The 12,416-nt window shown below is 30.8% G+C and overlaps 1 non-coding gene across 1 annotated transcript; it reads left to right on the top strand.

Moving 5' to 3' along the window:
• Positions 1-11,969: 11,969 nt before the first annotated feature.
• TRNAD-AUC (transfer RNA aspartic acid (anticodon AUC)) lies at positions 11,970-12,042 on the top strand. Its single transcript has one exon. It is a non-coding gene; the product is annotated as a tRNA-Asp (tRNA).
• Positions 12,043-12,416: the final 374 nt, after the last annotated feature.

Genomic DNA, 12,416 nt, shown 5'->3' on the forward strand with positions numbered 1-12,416 from the left:
ATATACAGTATCTACTCAATGAATTAGGGCCACGCAGAATTTCGCGCAATTTCTCAATTCAAACAGGAATAACTCAGAGAAAACCTTGAATAAAACAACATTGAATTTTATTTACACATGAACACTTTATTACGCTTAAATTATGCATATATTTTCATATAAATATAGTTAGTATTTAGTATTTCCACCTTTGACAGAAAAAACTGCCTCAATTCTTTTTGGCATACTTAAAATGCACTGTTTTATCATGTTTTTTATTTCTTCGTCTTCTGACCAAATTTTTTGAATATTTTTTTTAGACAGTCTACTGTCGGATTTAGAAATGAGTATACCTTATTTTTTAACATGCTCCATACGTTTTCTATAGGATTAAGGTCCGGAGAATTTCCAGGCCAGGGGAGCAAAGGCAGATTTTTGTTAGACAAAAATTTTATTATTGATTAAGCCCGGTGGCAAGGTGCCCCATCCTGCATGAAGATGTATGGACCTTCTGTTGGGTCGAGTGTATGGTAGAAGGGCAGTAAAATTCGTTCGAGGACCTGCTTATAGAAATTTTGGTTCAATGTTCCTTCCACGAAAAACAACGGCCCAGGTAAATTGTTAATAATACATGACCATATCATTGTTGCAGGGGGGTGTTTGATTACTTTTACCACACAGGCCTCATTGTAACGTTCCATTGGTGTTCTCCTGACGAATCGACGGCTCTCTGTCACGGCTTCTAACCGGCACTCATTACTAAAGATGACCTGAAAAATAATGAAAATTTAAGTTTAATTCAAATATATAAGTTTATTTACTAAAATGATATGTTGAAAATTCAATTTAAATAAATACCTTTTTCCAATCATCTACCGAGTAATTTCGATGTAGCCTGGCCCATTTTAATCGATCCGCTTTCATTCGTGGTGGTGTCAATTTTGGTGCTTTTACAGGGCGCCTGCATTTCAGATTTACTTCGTAAAGACGTCGCCTCAGTGTTGATACCGATATATTTATACCCTCTTCTTCCAATTTTATTTTTAATGTTTTTGCTGATGCACTACGGTTTTCTAAGGCACTTTGAACGATTTTTCGATCAGTCTTCGGTGTTGTTTTTCTAATCCTACGACAGTTCTTTCGCCGATTGCTGGTGGCGGGTGACTGATTTTTTATTGATTTTGAAATTCTGTCCACTGTTTGACGAGAAACGTTTTCTTTTTTTGAAATTTCTCTATTAGATAGTATTCCTAATTTTAGTAGCACTATAACACTAGACTTTTTTTCCTCAGAAATGTCTTTACTTTTTCCCATTTTGTCCTTTTCAAAAAAAACACTTGTGTTTACAAAAAAAATTTATACTTTATGAACTAAAATTAAAAATTAAGTTTTTTTCACAAGATACGATAACTATATAACCTCTCTGAACAAAACAACAACCAGAACTCAAGAAACTTCACTAATAAATGAGATAGGACTTTTTTTTGAACTTTCAACTATCTGTCTACCTGTGCTAATTAGGGACCTTTCTCAGAAAAAGGGTTTGAAATTTTGTAAAGGCTTAAACAATCCAGGTATATTTTACATATTATTGAAGGTAATATACATGATATTAGATGTCAATAGAAAACTTAAAGTATTTATGTAAAATAAATATAATAATCCAAAAGATTTCAGAGTATTCAAAAAAATAATGGGTGGCCCTAATTCATTGAGTAGATACTGTATATATATATATTTATATATATATATATATATATATATTTATATATATATATATATATATATATATATATATATATATATATATATATATATATATATATATATATATATATATATATATAAATATATATATATATATATATATATATATATACATTAACGTTACATATTCAAGTGCAAAATTCATTATCGTAATGCCTAGTCGCTCGAGGTATTTTGCGCAAATACGAAATATAATATAATAAATGCTTATGCTAAATGCACATCAAAGGCATTAATAAACTCCATTCTTTTTTATAACTCGTATATACGGGGTCTAAAACAATAAAAATGGTTATTAAACTTGATGATATTCTGGCGCTACGGGCATGAATACTATTTTTCGTTTAAATTGGCTGCGTTGTTATTTTTTGTTCCATCTAGACGTTTCATAGTAAATGATTTAACATTTAGAATATTTTTAAAGTGTCTAGCATTGAAAATTGGCTGAGGTTAAGATGGGGTTTATCATAAGTCCCGACACATTGGGTCTAGTTTTCAAGCCAGGGTTTTATTGAGTGTTAGGTTTTTCACGAGTACATAATTTATTTAATGAAGTTTTTGTGATGTGAAACACTAAAGTACTCGTATTATACAACTGGAGATATATTTGGGAAAATTTTGAATTGTGAAATTGTGTTTTGACAAGAATTAAACATGACATAAAATCAAAATTAAAATTAAAATATAAATATATTATTGATATAAATATATTATTGATATACGAGACTATGGAGATCTGGGTAAACACAGGGCTTATACATGTCACTGAATGGTTTATGCGATCACTTATTACATTTTGTAACATTCACCATCCTGCCATGATTTATAACTACAATTCTGATATTTTGTAATTGAATACCTACATGTTACATGTTGCAACACACAACTTCTTACCTTTTACATTTTAGTATAATCAAATCAGTATTTAATTTTATCATTATTCTCATGTAAATATAATATATTATCTTTATATGTGCCCAGAGTTATGAAATTGGCGTAAGTCATTTTTTATTCATTTTGAGATATTTAAAGGTTAGCGTTTTATATATTATAAAAAAAAATATTTTTACAATACAGGGTTTCAAAACTATTGTAGTCTACTAGATTTATAGTTTATTTAGACCTATAAATTTGGCATGGAGTTTATAGGAAAATATATTTTTTTGGTTTAAATGACTGAGTCTGTTGTCAAAATAAACAAAAGTGGCGTACCGCTGAACGAACTAACAGAATTTTTTAAATATTTTTACAGTTTTATGAATAAAAAAATGCATTATATAGATTGTATTACAACATTTTGAGTGTGTCCAAATACTTGTTCACAAAATCTGGATTATCTCCAATTACAGGAGTGTATATATTTTCATATATATAGAACATCCAAGAATTTGAGTAGTGTGGTTGTTAATAATGGGTAGAATTCGTGAATGTTACACGTGTGTAAAGTGATCACTAAACCAGCCTATGACGGTCGTCAGCCCCGTAAATGCACAGACTTCCATATTCTTCTTCATCTTTGATGAGATGTCAAAAAATAATAGATTGTATTATTTTACAACACTGAGAACCGTAATAAATGAATAACGATTTTTTTCTATTTTTTGACTTACGCCACACAGCCAAATTTGATTAAAAAGGCCAGCATTTCCAACTACTAATGTAGGAAATGCCATCAATAAAATACTTGGAGTTGAGTTGCATGAGAATCCGTGGTGTTATATCCTCAATATCTCCGTAAAAGCTGAGAAAAAAGCTTTAGTTTTGCTTTAAAACAAGGGGGAAATTTTGATTATTTTCGGGATTCACAAATTGATTTTCGTGACCTAAATGTAAGCGGTTATCGAACAACCGCGCCGAAGTCAGCAGAATTGTGCTAATCTATTTCTCGCATAGAATACTCGCGGCGCGGCGGGCGTCGCACTGGTTTGCGAAGTGGCGTCCTTTTGTCTCGGGAGCGTCGCGTCGCGTATAGCGGATATGGCTAATTTGTTTGCCTAATATTGTTCGCGAAGACGCGCACAGCGTAAATTGCTCTAAAAGCATTAATAGAATTACGCTTGCGTGATAAGATACATTTAGGGTTGAAAGTGAATATTTTACATATAATTAATTCACGTCCCCGATAATGATTGACTATGCATTATCGGGGACAGACTATGATCGGGATAATGTATTTCCCTAACAAATTTATACCTGTTTCCTGTTAATTTCCTTAAAATAACAGTGATTAAAACGACGAAGCGTTTTCATTTTCGTGATTGTCAATTGACTTTGCAATTAAAATACACTACATATTTCTTCTTCTTTGTCGATTATCTGCTACCAACTTGTGCATAAGGCACCTTTTGAAACACTATTATTTTATAACAACATTTTGAGTGTATCTAAACACTTGTTCACAAATCAAGATTTTCTCCACTAAGGAGTTGTCACTTAACCATAATCGTGGAAATATTTAAGTATATTTTTTGACATCTCAACATAGATAAAGAATATGAAAGTCTGTGTATTAACATGGCTGATGACCTCTCATAGGCTGGTTAATTGATCACTTTACGCACAAGCAACATTCACCGTTCAAATTTTTGTAACTCGTAGATATATCATTTATCTCATGACACAGTACATATGAGTTCACATCAGCTCTCGTGTTGGATTGAGAAAGCTTTTATTTGTAAAGTGACTTACATTTTAAACCCTGTAAATACCTAGACTTTCATATTTTTCTTTATCTATTTTGAGATGTCGAAAAACATAAAAATATGAAAAACTCCTTAGTGGAGAAAACTCAGATTTGTTTATTTATTTCTTGAATGTTTTCCGCAGATACTTTGTGGCACATTTTATAATATCTTTATAAAATTAATTAACTTTGTTTTCACCACATTTTTTTATTAATACAATTTAACCTACCGGTTTCAACAATACTTTGTCATCATCAGGGTTAATTTTAAACCAAAAACATTAAAATACCCTCACCAAAAACTCCACACACTCCATATAAATCCTAAATGTAGGACAATAAAATTTAGGATTTTTATGGAGTGTGTGGAAGTTTTTGGTGGGAGTATTTCAATGTTTTTGATTTAAAATAAACCCTGATGAAGACAAGGTATTGTCGAAACCGGTAGGTTAAATGGTATTAATAAAAAAGTGGTGTAAAAAAGTTAATTAATTGTTTATTTATATTAAAAATGATGAAAATTGTAAATATTTATAAATTAAACATTTTTTCTTTTGTTTTTACACATTATACATCAGTTCATATAGATACCTATGATTTTTTTTAAATTTTTCATCAGATTGGTGACTTGAACGATGTTTGCATTTTATGAAAAATTCAAAGCGATTAAGCAAACATCCTGTGTATTTACTCAATATTCGAAAGCCGGGAGAAATCGAAGTTGATGCACGTGTTTCAATCCCACTAATTACCGCGTCACGCTGAAGAGTCGGAACAGGGGAACAGCTGATTGCGCCGGTTGTCGCTCCGCGGTGCTTGTATGCAGAGAGCGGCTATTCAAACCCCCCATGCGCGGCTGTAAACACGGCTCGCGACGCTGCTATAAACTAAGATAAATATAATTCCAATTTCCATCTGAAATTGGCATTAACTCACTCAATCGTAGAAATTCCGTTGTTTTGATCTATTAGTTCTTATAACTTTTAAACCTTAATAATCATAAAGGATTTACAATATTTTGAGTGTGTCCAAATACTTGTTTACAAATCTGGATCGTAAATAAATTAACGGTTCAAATTATAAGCTTGAATAAAATTAAAATCATGTTTTCAAGCGTTTTTCAAGCATGTGAATATAATCTAGAATTGGGACCTCACATACAAATGGAAAGAGTCTGTGCTTGATAAAAGCTTTCCTCATCCCACCATATATGGCTATTATGAACTCGCGCATACTGTGTTACGAGTTTGATCAATATATCTAGAAGTTTCAAGAATTTGAGTAGTGTGGTTGACAATCATGACAATTGGTAAATGGACACGAGTAGTGAGTAAAGTGATCACTTAACTAAGCCTATGACGGTAGTAAGTCTTGTAAATACCCAGACTTTCATATTCTTCTTCATCTTTGTATGTTGAGTTGTCACAAAATAAATTGAACATATTGAAAATAAGAATATTAAAATAAAATTTTAAGAATATCATATAAAAATTAATCAATCCACGTATTTTAATAATGATTTAATTTTTTTTTAATGCCAATTTTTCTAATAATCTATTATAAAGATGAGTTTCAATGCATTTACTTAATTCCGTATGTGCTAAGTTTAAATTTCAAAGTTGTGTGCTAGGGTTTTTACCAAATAAAATTTAAATATACAAATATTACCACTGCAAATATTGTAGATAGATATTTCTGCAGTAAAGACCGTGAAATATGAAAAAGGGAATAGGTCTACCCCAAAAATATTTTTTTAGATAGTTTATGAATGTCAATCGAATGAACGAAGAAAGAAAAATAATAAAAATATATCAGGCAAATGAAGATAGAAATAGGAGCAAAACGAGACCGACAAAAACTTGTAACAGTCAAGTATATCAAACACTTTTAGGACGGGTGAGATCAGGAGTTAGAATAATCGGCTGGTATATATGAGGAGATGCATGAAGGTGGAAGAGGCGACGATTGTTTGCAAAGACAGAGTGTTGTGGCGTTCTTTTATCTTTATCTACCCCTGAGGAAAAGTGGAATGATGGTTGATAAATATCACATGGTTAATAAAACAATATCTCAGTTAGTAATTTACATTTTACAGGACTAGATATTTGTAGCTTCTATGTACAGAATTATAGAACCACGTTATATTTAGCAGAGATTAATACAGGATAATATCCTAACAGAATGACGAAACTCATTAAAATTTCTCAATTACGTGATTTACAAAAAATACCCTGCTGGACTTTTATCAAAATTCCTATTATATGAAGCATTAAAAAAAATGTAATCAACTTTGGAGATGGTACTCTTGATTCGATGTTTTCCGTATTCATTTTTGTTAGAACATTTTCTTCGATTTCCATTTGTACTTACTGGTATGTTTCCAATTTGTTTTCACTATGTTAAAATTTTATTTTTATTTTTTGTTGCATTGTATACTGTACTCTTCTTCATCTTCTTCTTGGTGTAGACGTTGTGGCCTGTTTTTACGATCGATTAACCTCCTTCGATGTTCATTTCCAGTTATCAATCCATTTCTTTGACGGTCTTCCCGTGAGTCGTCTACCTTGGAATTAGCTGTGCAGTGCGATGTGGGGGAGTCTGGATGGTTCCATTTCCTTTCATGCGCATACCATTGAATACTGTACCCACTTATTGAAAAAAGAACCCTAGTGTGTTAAAAACCATTATTACAATGTATTGTTGAAACCGGTAGGTTGAATTGAATTAATAAAAAAAAGTGGTGAAAACAAAGGTAATTAATTTTAAAAAGATATTATAAAATGTGCCACAAAGTATCTGCGGAAAAGATTCAAGAAATTAAAAACCATTACTATTTTTTTTTATTTTAAAGATTTACTTTTTATCCAAGATGTATTTATCAATTTTGTTTCATGGATATTCAAGATTTCCAGACTTAAACTTTAAAAACAAAATATCTCCAGGCAATTTTGACTTGGCGAAGAAAAAAGTTAAAACGTAATAACTCCTTCGTAATAATGATCTCCCAAGAACACTTTTCAGTGAGTTGTTAATTAAAGAAGATAGCCGATGATATTTTCGCAAGAATAATTTGATCCCCTATTACTTTGAAAGAAATTTATAATTCTGCCCCTTGAACATTTAAAACTTTTTCATCAGGTAATTTAGCAGAATAATCACAATTACAAGATTTTCATGTTCTGGATTCTTGACGAGTTTGTAGCCTTCAAGACGAATTTAGGAGGCTTGTATTTTAAACAAAATTTAGAAAAATGTAACGTCGACAATTTATTTTCGTAATGAAGGCTGAAACGTCTGAAATACAGAGTTTTCAAATGACTTAATATTTTGGAATAAACTCGTACAACCCCAAATGATGTTTCTCTTGCTATTTGCTATTCTGCTTTGCACTTTTTATTTAAAAGTACGCACTTTGCTTTCTCCTTTTCCCATAAAAACAATATATTTATCGTCATCCTGAGCTGGGAGAACAAAAAATGGTTGATTTGAATTCGAATTTTCAACATATAATATCATTACAAAAAATATATAAATAAATTATGTAATAAAATAATAATCATGTAGTTTTTTCCACAATAATTTTATTTGACAAGCGACTGGGTTTCATTGTAACTGACATCATTAAAAGTTTTATAACTTAAATAACTTTAAGGAAATTAAAGGATTAATGTTAAATAAAGAATATTAAAAAATAAGCTTGAATGTTTAAGCATAATAAAGAATATTTATGTTTAGGTTGGAAAGTCACCAATTTTCTTTTTTTTTATGAATTTTATTCTTTTAATCTATTTTTAATAATATCAAATATCAATTGTTAAAAACCATTCAGAATTTCACCCACATAGGAATCGGCCTAGACGTGTTAACATATCCTAAAATTTTGTAAAAAGAAAAAACAGGTTATGTTAATACGAATATATTTGTTTCTGTTTGGTTATTCATTCTCCATGTTTTCATAAAACGAGGTCCAATTTTTATTATATTAGAAAAAACTTTTTTGTTTGTTTTATTGTTTGTTTTAAGTATGTAACTAATGCGATTTTTTAAGGGACGCAGCAAAGTAATCAAGCATTGTTTTTTTTGTCCTCCATTTAATCCTTCCTCATAGGACTTAATTAAGCATGAAAAAGAATTCTAATGGAAGTCCGGTGTGCCTACAACTAACACGTATGGATGGCAATGTACGTAATTATTAACTTTATAGCATCATAACAAAAAGGCTTTATAAATTTAAATTAAATAGCCTTATTAAAAGGACTAAGCTTTGCGACACGAAAGAATTGGTGGAGGATTCCACGTGTAACAGAGAAGAATTAGTATTCCAAAGTTTTTATTTTAAAAAGCTCGTACTTCGAAGCTTATCGGCTTCCGAAATAATAAAAAAGAGGATATACTTACATCCTTGTTCTTCTTTCCAATAGAAAATATAACAAAATTGACTGGATCTTTTTATACATCATAGAAATTCTGAAAAGATATCAAAGAAATACTACTTTTGAATCTGCACAAAGCAAGGATATGCCAGTAATAAGACCCTGGAAACTCTTGTGTACGGAATTGATTGCTATTAGTATAAACCGTAGAGATGATACTAGTATATATAGTGCAGTCGCCAGAGAGAAGTCTGTGTGTGGTATAAAATCGAGGAATCTTCGATCTTTGGAAAAGTGGGCAGTGAATAAAAATAATAACATTGACGATTCATAGAAAATAGTAAAAATGTACTAAAAATATTTTAAAAGAGTAAACATATTTGGAATCTGTCATTAAATGAGCTTGTTTAAGACACGTAATTAAAATAACCGTTTATTCAACATTTACCATGCACTTGTACAATAAACTTTTTTTTTAAAGACAGATATTTGTGTTTTATTATTTACGAAATTACTTCAATGTCATTATTAAAAATAGGTATAAAATCATGGTAGAGTGGGTTCGAACCACGGAACCACAACCCGACACAAATAGCTAATAATAAAGAAATATAAAATTATTAATTTTTAACGCTTAATTTAAACACCTTTGGCCGTAATCGCACTGTACGGCCAAACTCATGGTAAACGACTCCCGGGCAGACCAAGAGATAGGTCGATAGCTGGGAATCAACATCGCAGGAGGCTAATCCCTTTTAAAAACAGGCCGCAAGGCCTACAAGAAGAAGAGAAGAAGAATTTAAACACAATTTTTGTCTCTTCCTTTGATAATATGCTTTAATAATTTTAATAATACTCATTATTCATTCCTTTGTTGTTTTGAAATTAATAAAATAATTTCGTTTGTTATACCCCATGTAAAATTCGATTTATATTTTATTTTGAAAATGACAAATTTGACAACCCTAGCATATGTAAGTAAAGAGAAAGAGTCATGTAATAAATCAAATTGAGAGATACAGAACTTATTCGTAATTTTGTCGAGTGAATTCATATACTACCCCATTATTATCCCCGTTAAATTTCGCTTTATCTGTGTATAATTTTCCAATTACAATTTGCTTTTTCCGGGTTTTCCAACATTTTCCCCTCTTTTGACAGAAACGTTTACCATCAAATTAGGACACACAAAACGGTTTATTTTAATAAATTACTTTATTGTTTGCATATTCGGGCACAAGCTTTGATGTCCAATTTTAGGTGCAATTTAGTAGAGTTGTATACTTTCAACAGAACGTTCTTAACCTACATACGTTAACATCTATGTATACATTCATTTTGACATTATATAAAATGAAATGTATTGAGGAAATACAATGCTTACCTCTGATATTTCTAATAGTTAGATATGACATTTTACATAACAAAATTATATGCTGTCAACGGTACAGGTACACATTCAACCTACATACGATTACATGCATTTTGCCATTACATTACATCTATGTATTATTTACTAATACATAGATGACATTTTCGTCCGCCTCCGTAGTGTAATGGTCAGCACGCTCGGCTACCGTTCTGGAGGTCCCGGGTTCGATTCCCAAGGGGGGTAAAATAAATATTAGTGATTTTTTCACTGTCATTTTTATTCAATATTACCCTGGACTGGTACCTGAAGCGGAGGGCTGATCACCTTTCCTTCATGTGTAAAACGATCAAGATAACACTGCGTTTATATGACGCAGTGCCCTATGCACCATTGGGGTGCGGATAAGGGTTTTATTATTTTTATTATTATATCTATAGGAAGGTTATTGAAGTACCTACTTGGTTCCCAAGTATTTCAGTTCTAAATAAGTTCTGTTGGAATAGTTTGGTAGTGCATTTTGGTATTGTAAAGTTATGCTGGTATCTCGAAGATGAACATTTGTTTAGATTTAAGTATTTTTCACCCATCAATAGATCAAGATAACACTGCGTTTATATGACGCAGTGCCCTATGCACCATTGGGGTGCGGATAAGGGTTTTATTATTATTATTTTGTTTTATTTATTGAGAAAATACACTGCTTATATATCGCTCACTCCTTTCAACAACGTCATATATCGAAAAATCGTCAATTTTCAGTTGTGCATGTTTTCGACCTATGCCCATGCCTAAAAAAATCAACTTTATTCCAGCAAAATTGGCATATTTTTTACTCAATATTTACCCGCTACAGTGCAGAAAGTGTAGTTTTTGCATTTTGACGAAAAAGGTATTGTTTAATTTTTTTTTAAATATACTAAATATTTTTCAAATGGAGAAAAAAACATTCAGGTTTTACCTATAAAGATCTTTTGCACAGTAAAAAATTCAATTATTGGCTTGACATTTATTTTTAATACATTTTATTATATTTTCAAACTTAAAAAACGATCTCGTGAAAAATCAAGTTTTTTGATATACGACGTTGTTGAAAGTAGTGAGCGATATGGTATCTCTGAACAGTTAGATATTACATTTAATAAAGTTAATCACTCTTAACCAATTATTTTTTGACATCTCATCAAAGATGAAGAAGAATATGGAAGTCTGGGCATTTACGGGGCTTACGACCGTCATAGGCTGGTTTAAGTGATCACTTTACACACGTGTAACATTCACCAATTCTGCCCATTATTGACAACCACACCGCTCAAATTCTTGGAAGTTCTATATATATGAACCAATTTAGAAACCTTGAATCACTAGAACTTCACTAGAGATATCTATTGGTGAGATGTAAAGAAGCTTTTTATTAAGCAGAAACTCTTATATTAGTATGTGAGGTCCGAATCCCGGATTATAATCACTCTTAACCTACATACGTAAACATCTATGTATACATTTATTTTGACCTATTTTTATAAAATGAAATGAATTAAAAAATTACGTTGCCTACCAATAAAATATTTTTCGTAGCAATATATAAAATTGTCAGTGTAAAATATTCTGAATATGTGTTTTTTTATATTTATTTGTTGCCTAAGTAAATTTTTCCTTACCTTTTATGTACAAAGTTTTAAATAGCATATTAAATTTATATGTTTAAAAAGTGATAATGGATGTGCATAGATCATAATAAATTAGTAAAATTAATCCCTAAAAAAAGTACAAAAGATACAACAGTACAGTTTTGTCCGCCTCCGTAGTGTAATGGTCAGCACGCTCGGCTATCATTCTGGAGGTCCTGGGTTCGATTCCCAGGGGGGGTAAAATAAATATAAGTGATTTTTTCGCTGTAATATTTATTTAATATTATCCTGGACTGGTACCTGAAGCGGAGGGATGATCACCTTTCCTTCATGTGTAAACGATCAAGATAACACTGCGTTTATATGAAGCAGTGCCCTATGCACCATTTGGTGCGGATAAGGGTTTTTATTTATTATTTAGATTCAATATATTACATCAATCAAAATTTGTCACATACCTTATTAAAATTTAGTTGGATTTTTTTTTAATAACTTCAATCTTGCTTTTTCATTTTTTTTTATTATTTTAAACTCTGCAATAAAATACTTAATAAAAACAAATAAAATAAGATAAATCAAGATTAATTAATCGTTATATAATATAAAAATATCCT

The sequence above is a fragment of the Brachycentrus maculatus genome, unplaced genomic scaffold (assembly GCF_059751285.1).
Source record: "Brachycentrus maculatus isolate JH-2025_06_01 unplaced genomic scaffold, ASM5975128v1 h1tg000624l, whole genome shotgun sequence".
NCBI classification, from domain to species: Eukaryota; Metazoa; Arthropoda; class Insecta; order Trichoptera; family Brachycentridae; genus Brachycentrus; species Brachycentrus maculatus.